Genomic DNA, 9,947 nt, shown 5'->3' with positions numbered 1-9,947 from the left:
GTCTTCCAGTAGTCCAGGCTGACCTGGAACTCACTCTGTAGTTCCAAGATGGCCTCAAAACTCACGGTGATCTTCCTACCTCTGCCTCCCAAGTGCTGGGATTAAAGGCATGCACCACCATACCTACATTCCTCATTAGGATTCAATCCTACTCCTGCCTGGGAATAAATAATCCCAACTCTTGGCTTCAAACTATGAGGAGTCGGTTTTCTTTCTAATTCATGTTTTCTTTTCCAGACATTTTCCTCAGATGTTGCCTGTCATAGGATTTGGGATCCAGTGGGCTCTTTTCCTTTTGTATCATCTCCATCTCTTTCCAAACAAGCCAGTGGTGTTGCTTCTAGTAAAATAATCTGAACTTTGTGTGGTCTCTTACTAGCCTTAGTGAGGATCATTTTATTAGGCGAAAGCCACACCTTCAAATCTCAGAAATCAAGCCCTTCTATCTTGGGTTTCTGCTGAGACTACTAAGGTACCAAGTCCTTAAACTCCTCACAACAGTTTTCTGTAGCCTTTAATCCCAACACTAAGGTAGGAGTGGTAGGAGAATCACTGTGAGTTTGAGGCCAGCTTAAGACTACAAAGTGAGTTCCAAGTCAGCCTAGACTAGAGCAGTGAGACCCTGAGTTAAAAACAGACCAAAAAAAAAAAAAAAACACCACCCTAAAACCAGTATTCTGAGGCACTTTAGGCCTTTCTGAGGTCCTTTTTATTTTCTTTATGACAATTTCATGCACATATATGTGTGTGTGTATTTGATCATATTTACACCTATTACTCTCTCTTAACCCGCCCCAACTGAACTCCTTCTTCCCAACTAGCCCCCTCCTGTGTTCATGTCTTTGGTGTGCGTGACCCACTGAGCTTAACTAGGGTTGCCTACATGAACATAGGTTGGGAGTTATTTACTGAAGCATGAACAATTTACTAGTGGCTACCTACTTTAGAACATAATTATCTGAGATGTTAACAAAGGATTTCACACTGATACCTCTGGCTGTGTGTGTGTATGTATGTAAAAATGCTCTGGATTTGATCTTTGATCAGAGGCCATTTTTGAACTTTAGCATCATTTGTTTTTGTAAATAGATTTAAAAACTTGATGCATCCATTGCTAATTCCAATTTTAGCTCATCTTTATGTAATGCCTTTTCCATTGTCTCTCTCATTTCATCCAGATGAGAATGTTGCTTCTTAAGAAAGATGATAGATTAATACATCCAATAGTTATTATTTTTATTTTATACTACCTACACCAGTTTTCAATATTGCTACCAATATTATTACTAAAAACATTTTAGAAATCCACACATTCTCCCTATTCAAATTTAGTTATCCTATATTGACTTTTCCTGAGCCATTACACACTGTACTCTTTCCCTCTTCACCAGTTATATGCCAGTGCCAGCTCATGCCAACTCAAGAAAGTAGACTTAAAACTTTAAGAACTAAAGCAAGAAAGAAAGAGAGCCGGGCATGGTGGCGTACACCTTGAATCCCAGCACTCGGGAGGTAGAGGTAGGAGGGTCACTGTGGGTTTGAGGCCACCCTGAGACTACAGAGTGAATCCAGGTCAGCCTGAGCTACAGCAAGACCCTACCTCAGAAAACAAAAACTTTAAGAACCACATAGTGAATTCCAGATCAGCCTGGGCTACAGCAAGACCTTATCTCAAAAAAAAGAACCAACTAAGAACTGAGCTGGAGAGATGGTTCCGTGGTTAAGTGTACTTCTTGCCAAAGTATGAGGGCCTAAGGGGGTCAGAGCTCATGTAAAACAACTGGGCATGGCCTGTAAACCCATTCCCTCAGGGGAGCAGTGACTTGAGAATCTTTGGCATCTGCAAGCTCTGTAATTAGTAAAAGGGGACTCCTCAAAACAAGATCAGGGAGGAGAGGGATGGAGCGATTCACCAGTCATCTGGCCTCTACAGGCAAGTAACCCCATACACAGGTGAGCATATGAGATCCCCCTGCAAGGGCACACACATATGCATGTGCACACACACACAGGCAAAAATAAAAACTTAGGAACTTTGCAAACAGTTTATAAAACATCCATGATTAAAATTACAGAAATTTACAGTTTATGTCAAAGACAAAAATACCCAAACTCATCACTTCCTATGACATGCTTCACATTCCTGAGTGTTGGGATTACATGTGTGTCCCATCATGCCTGGCTCTTGCATATCTCTTCTCAACTCCACCCACAATCAGTGATGTCATGTCAGTAGCCTTAAAGTATACACAGTGAAACCACTTAGAAACCACTATAGAAATCAGGACTCCTTTTCTTGCCTTTCACCATAGTTTTGACTTGCAGTGATGAAGGCAAGGTTAACAAACAGATGAAACTTGAAAGTGTATCATGTCTGTAGCCATTACATTTTGAGTAGCACCCTGAACATGAGGAATTACTTGAAAACAGTTACCCAACTCATCAAAGGAGCCCCCGTTGCTGACAAATAAGCCAAGGGCTTGTCTTGTTAAGCCTTTGCTCAGTAACAGGAAGGCATCAGTCACAATTCATGTCAGAAAGAATCCCATTCATCAGTGACACGGCTGACTTCATGGCTGAACCAGAGAACAGTCACACTTTTGCTCATAATACAGTTTCTTTTGTTGTCAGAGAGATCATTTTAAAAATTGATGGCAAATTTTGTAAGAAATAACACCTCACACTAAAGTTATGGATATAGACTACAAAGCAAGGCATTATAATTTAAAATGTAGGTTATTTATAAAATAACATGGCATGGCACTTTTCCATCAGTTACTCTTAGTCATACAGCTAACAATACCTTTCATGTTCACCAGCCTGATTTTAATGTCTCTCACCAGCCATTTTGGTTGTCTGCAGCTCAATCTCTGTAGACAGCATTCAGTGGAATGATGTTTCAAGTTCTTGTTTGCTGACAACAATTTATGCCTGTTTATCTCTGAAATCAGTTTTGCTGAATATAAACTCTTTGGCTCATGCTTTCTTTCCTTGGGAATGTTCATTATGTTGTGCCATCTTTTTTTTTCCCTCCCCCTGGAATGAAGCATGCTGTTTTTCAAAAAATCTAGCAGGACTGGAAAAATGGCTCAGCAATTAAAGGTGCTTCCTTGCAAAGCCTAATGGCCTGGGTTCAATTCAAACTGGCACATGCATCCGGGGTTCATTCGCAGTGTGACAGGAGGCCCTGGTTTACCCATATTCTGTGTGTGTGTGTGTGTGTGTGTGTGTGTGTGTGTGTGTGTGTATGTGTTTCTCTCGTTCAAATACATAAATATTTAAATTTAGAGCTGGTGAGAAGGCTCAGTGGTTAAAGGTTCTTGCTTGCAAAGCTTGCCATCCTTGGTTTGAGTTCTCAGTGCCCACATACAGCCAGATGTACAAAGTGTCACATTCATTTGGAATTTGTTTGCAGTGGCAAGAGACCCTGGCACATCTATTTCCTCTCATTTTCTCTCTCTCTTAGCAAATTTTATTTTATTTTTATTTATTTGACTGAGAAAGAGAGAGAGAGAATGGGTGCACGAGGGCCTCCAGCCACTGCAAACAAACTCCAGACGTGTGTCCCCCCCTTGTGCATCTGGTTAACATGGGTCCTGGGGAATTGAACCTGGGTCCTTTGGCTTTGCAGGCAAATACCTTAACCACTAAGCCATCCCTCCAGCCCACGAGTTTTTTTTTTTTAAAAGGAAGTTCCTTTAAAAAATTGAAAATAACCAGGCGTGGTGGTGCACACCTTTAATCCCATCACTTGGGAGGCAGAGGTAGGAGGGTCTCTGTGAGTTTGAAGCCATCCTAAAGCTACACAGTAAATTCCAGGTCAGCCTGAGCTACAGTGAGACCCTACCTCAAAAAATTAAAAAATTTGCCGGGTGTGGTGGCGCACACCTTTAATCCCAGCACTCGGGAGGCAGAGGTAGGAGGATCGCCGTGAGTTCGAGGCCACCCTGAGACTCCATAGTGAATTCCAGGTCAGCCTGAGCCAGAGTGAGACCCTACCTCGAAAAACCAAAAAAAAAAAAAAATTAAAAAATTTGCTGGGCGTGGCAGCGCACACCTTTCATCCCAGCACTTCGGAGGCAGAGGTAGGAGGATCGCCGTGAGTTCGAGGCCACCCTGAGACTACATAGTGAATTCCAGGTCAGCCTGGGCTAGAGTGAGACCATACCTCAAAACAAAAAAAAAAAAAAAAAAATATTAAGCCAGGTGTGGTGGTGCACGCCTTTAATCCCAGCATTTGGGAGGCAGAGGTAGGAGGATTGCTATGAGTTCGAGGCCATCCTGAGATTACGTAGTGAATTCCAGGTCAGCCTGGACCAGAGTGAGACCCTACCTCGAAAAACCAAAAAATAATAATAATAATTAAAAATAATTTTAAAATCCACGATTAATCTAATTTTCTTTTCTATCACTTTTTTCTCTAGATGCCCCAAATCATTTTTTCTTTAAGTTCTAGAAATATCTTCTTTCTGTAGTTCTAATTTGATACTCTCGGTTATGCTTTCATAATTTCAAATCTTTTGTGTTTCTTTTTTCGGTGGGTGAGAAGGATTGGTTTTTACAGACAGGTTTGTACTCTATAAGCCAGGCTGGCCTTGAAATGTTAGTAATCCTATCTCAGCTTCTGAGTACTGGAATTATGAGCCATTGTGCTCCACTTCAAATCTTTTCTTCTTTTAATTTCAGGAAAGAGTTCCTAACTATAGCTTTTTTAGTATTAGCCTTGTTCTTTACTTTGTTTTTTTATAACAGTTACCTTCTCATTGCTGGGTTAAAACATCTGACCAAAAGCAGTTTATGAAAGTAAAAGATTTCTTCTGGCTTATAATTTCAAGAGGGAGCTTCATCATGGCAGGGAAAGCATGACATATCAGAAAGCTGGTCACATCTGGTCATATCAACTGAGAGGAAGCAACAAGAGTGAACTAGCTAGCACTGTCAAGGGGGGAGGGCAGATTTTAAAATCCAAAGTCCTACTCCCAGTTAACACACCTCCTCCAGCAAGGCTCTACCTCCTAAAGGCTCCACTGGCTAGGGATCAAGTATGAGACTTAACCACAAGCACATGAGGCTACAGGGGACATTTTATGTTATTTATTTATTAAACACAGAGAGAGAATGGGCATACCTGGGTCTCTAGCCACTGTAAATGAACTCAAGACACATCCACCACCATGTACATCTGGCTTATGTGGGTCCTGGGGAAATGAGCCTGGGTCCTTAGGCTTTGTAGGCAAGTGTCTTAACCACTAAGACATCTCTCCAGCCCTCAGGGGACATTTTATATTCAAACTACCACATGCTACCACAGGCTCCCATAAACTTACTGCCATCTCATGATGCAAAACACATTCAATTCAACTTTTAAAAGTCCCCATAGTCTTTATTAGTCCCGATACTGTTCTAAAGTCATTCAAAGTCTCACCTGAGACTCAAGACAACCTCTTAACTGTGAGCCCTTTAAAATCAAACACAACTTGTATACTTTCAACACATAATGGCACAGACTAGCATTTCCATCTCAAAAAGGAGGAACAAGGCATAACAAGGACAGACTGGACCAATGCATGACTGAAAACCAGCAGGGCAAACATTAAGTCCTGAAGTTCCACGTCCAGCACCTGGGTTTGTGATGAAACCCTCTGGGCTCTAAAAGGCTTGGGCAACTTCACCCCTCTACCTGCGCTATTGCTTCCCAGAGAGAATCCATCCAAGCCAACAGCTTTCTCTGGTGTTTGTCCAGTAGTCCCGACATCTCCAAAACTGTGGGGTCTCCACCAAAAACCCACACTTCATCTTCACAGTTCCAGTGTCTTCACAGGGCCTCCTTTGTAGAGACCTCAACCTGTCCTGCCCTAGCAGATTCCAGAACCATAGCTGCACTCTATGACCCCATTTCTTGCACTGATCATAATTCTAAAACCAGTACAAGTTGGTGTACCTGCCAAACTTGTTAATCCTTTGGCATTCTTCCTTTAGGCCCTAGCCTTCCAAAATAACCAGCACTCCACCTACCATCCCAATGAAGAGCAGCTAGCCCATCCTCAGTGAGGGTTATCTCAACTGAGCAGGCAGCAGTGTTAGCCTGAGACTTTCTTTCTATGACAAACTTCATATCTTCCATATCCTTCCGCTCTGTGCTTTCCTTTGCCAAACCCATCAGTCCATATTTTTTTCCTGTTTGCTCAAGTTCTCAGAACACAGCCAGAACATCACATAACTGCCCCTAACCTAGTTCCCAATAAAGTCCTTTCTTTCCCCTTTGAAACCTAATAAGCCAAGCCCCCAAAGTCCACACATCTCTCTGAATTTTCATCCTTCAAACTTTCATCAGAATGACCCTAACTTTAAGCTCTGCTTAGTGCACTATAAAGCTTCTCTAGTTCAAAAAGCCAAATTCTGCCATATTCCTCCCAAAAACCAGTTCCAAAGACTAAAAACCACACAGTCATGTTCTCTGTAGCAACGGTCCCTCTTCTCAGTACCAAGTGAAGCAGTTATCTTCTCACTGCTGTACTAAAACACCCACACAGAAGCAGACTGTAACCAGAAAAGGCTTATTTCAGCTGGCAATTTTGAGGAAAAGCTTCATCATGGAGGAGGCACATTTTGTCACATCAGTTGGGAAGAAGCAACAAGAATAAACTAAGTAGCACTGGTAAGAGGGGCTGGGTTAGAAAAGTCTCAAGGTCTAGTCTACCATTAAGCTATAGCCCCAGTCTTCACTTTTTGAATGTTAGATCTTTTCTGAGATAAGTAACCTCATTTCTGAAATTTTCCAATTGTGGTATATGTGTTTTTTTCCCAAATCTTCAAATTTCCTTTTTTAAAAGCAATATTTATTGGCAAGCAAAGAGAATTAAGAGGTAATTGGTGCGCCAGGGCTTCTCGCCACTGCAAACAAACTCCAGACGCATGCACCACTTTATGTGCTGGGTTCTATGTGGATACAGGCCATCAGTCTTTGCAAGAAAACACCTTTAAATGATAAGCCATCTCTCCAGCCACAATGGTCTTTAAAAACAAAACTGTTTCATCAAGAATTTTAATATATAATCATATAGTAATCTAATCATGTTCCCATCCTGTTATCCTCTTTTGTCCCCTCCATGCCCCCATCCTCTGAAGACCCTTCTCTTTTAAGGTAGTCCTTCATTTTGTTGCCTCATTCCTTTTGTCTGTCCTCTCTTGTCAAACTGTTGATGAGCTCAGACCCATGCTGATCGTATGGGGGCAGCAGTAACCACTGCACCAGTCAGTTCATGTCAGATGACAGAGCTCCAAAACACACCTATGCACCCCGAGACTCTTAGATTCTTTATCCCCCCGCCCCGCTTCTGCAATGTGCCCTGAGCCTTGGAAGTTGTCCTCTGACATCTGCACATGTACACGTATGCCCACACACACATGCATCATACATACATAAACATACAATAAAAAAATTAGGGAAGAAAAGGTGGGCAGATGGCCTCCACACACAGTTGCACATTCACATGAACATGCACACACATGCCATTAAAAAAATGCTTGGGACTAAGGAGATTACTCAGTGGTTAAAGGTGCTTGCTTGCAGAGCCTGATGGCCTGGATTTGACTCCCCAGTACCCACATAAAGCCAAATGTACAAAGTGGCACATGCATCTAGAGTTCATTTGCAGTGGCAGAAGTCCTGGTATGTCATTCTTTCTCCTCTCTCCCCCTCCTCCCCTCTGTCTTCATTTCTCTCTCTCTAATAAGTAAAATTTTTTGAAAGCTTGAAGGTTTTATTGGCACTAGTTGGCTCTCTCTCCAGCTTCATCTTTTCCCTTTGGGGGTTCCAGGGAGCTGCCAGCCCTTCCAATTTCCCTGCCCAGTACTCACACTTGATCTTGCAGAAGAACTGCTGCTGGGATTTTAAGATGACCTATCCCTTCTTACTATAGAAACAGGAAACCACAAGGAACCAAAACACATTTCCTCATATGAAAACAAGTCTATACATAAAGGACCTGGAATTCTAACATAAAAAAAAAAAAAACCTCAAAGTGCCCTCTGCTGGCCGCCAGTGTTAATTACTGCAGTACACAATATGCAGACTTCATGCTACATAGTTTTAAGTTGATCATACATAGGCTACCTTTTATTTACTATATATTCTCCAACTGACAAAATGAAACTTGACCCCCATAAATTAAAATAGCTCGAAATTACACAGACTCTGCATTTAAAATATTCTTTTTAAATTTAAATTTGTTTTTTCAAATATTAGACAAAATAAATCTATACTCTATTTGAAAACAAAGACCAGTCAAGCCAGGTGTGGTGGCTCACACCTTTAATCCCAGAACTTGGGAGGCAGAGGTAAGAGGATCACCATGAGTTCAAGGCCACCCTGAGACTACACAGTGAATTCCAGGTCAGCCTGGGCTAGAGTGAGACCCTACCTCAATAAACCAAAAAAAAAATAAGTAAAGACCAGTCATTTATAATTATTATATGAAAATTATTTATTATATTATATTAAATTCATGAGAATAATTATTACATGAAGAATAACTGTTTTGGAAATTCTATATTACAAACAGATGTATTTCCAGAATAAGTATGTATCACATGTCCACATACGGCCAAGTGCTCTATCGCTGAGCTGCACCCCAGTGGACTGATACTTTTCCTTGGACAAATTGATGAAATGGGCTAGGTGTGGTAGCGCACACCTTTAATTCCAGCACTCAGGAGGCAGAAGTAGGAGGATCACTGTGAGTTCAAGGCCAGACTGAGACTGCACAGTGAATTCCAGATCTGCATAAACTACAGCGAGATCCTACTTCAAAAAGAAAAATGCAAAATGAAGCAATTATGAATGTACTCTTTCAGTTATATAACATCTCTAACTAAGAAAAGCTAACTAAGAAAGAAAAAAAGAATTCATGGAATTATTAAAACTAAATTCATATTAGCTGTGTTTAATAATGTAACTTATTGCTATGTTATGAACTTGATTTATTTTTATATATTACAAGGTAGGGTCTCACTCTAGACCAGGCTGTAAATTTGAATTTTTAAAGGTATAAAATAAAATCAAGTGGAGTGGGCTGGAGAAATGGCTTAGTGGTTAAGGTGCTTGCCTGCGAAGCCTAAAGACCCATGTTTGACTCTCCAGGTCCCATGTAAGCCAGATGCACAGTGACACAAGCGTCACACATGCACACAAGGGGGCACATGTATCTGGAGTTTGATTGTAGTGGCTAGAGGCCCTGGCGTGCCAATTCTTTCTCTCTCTCTCACTCTTGCATTAAAAAAAAAAGGCAATTTGGCTGGGCATGGTGGCACACACCTTTAATCCCAGCACTCGGGAGGTAGAGGTAGGAGGATCACCAGGATTTCAAGGCCACCCTGAGGCCACATAGTGAATTCCAGGTCAGCTTGAGCTAGAGTGAGATCCTACCTTGAAAAAAAAAAGAAAAGAAAGGCAATTTGGTGGGCTTGCCTCAAGAAGAAAAAAAAATTCAAGTGGAGTGATAACACCTTAAAAAGGCAGATCAACCAGGCATGGTGGTGCATGCCTTTAATCCCAGCACTCGGGAAGCAGAGGTAGGAGGATCACCCTGAATTTGAGGCCACACTGAGGCTACATAGTGAATTCCAGCTCAGCCTTGACTCAAGAAAAGGAAAATAAAAATAAACAAATAATAAGTACATTCTTGATAAATAATATCCTAGATTCTACTAACTCTCAGGAGATGGCTAAGTGACAAAAATACACAAAATCTTGCAGGGCATGATTTTTAATCCCAGCACTCAGGAAGCTCAGACAGGAGGATCACCATGAGCTCCAGGCCACCCTGGAACTACAGAGTAAGTGCCAGATTAGTCTGGACTAGAGTGAGACCCTGCCTCAAAAAAGAAAAAAAAGGGGGGGGCCTGGAGGGATGGCTTAGTGGTTAAGGCTTTTGCCTGCAAAGCCA

The sequence above is a fragment of the Jaculus jaculus genome, chromosome 7 (assembly GCF_020740685.1).
Source record: "Jaculus jaculus isolate mJacJac1 chromosome 7, mJacJac1.mat.Y.cur, whole genome shotgun sequence".
NCBI lineage: Eukaryota > Metazoa > Chordata > Mammalia > Rodentia > Dipodidae > Jaculus > Jaculus jaculus.
This window is presented reverse-complemented; position numbering follows the sequence as displayed.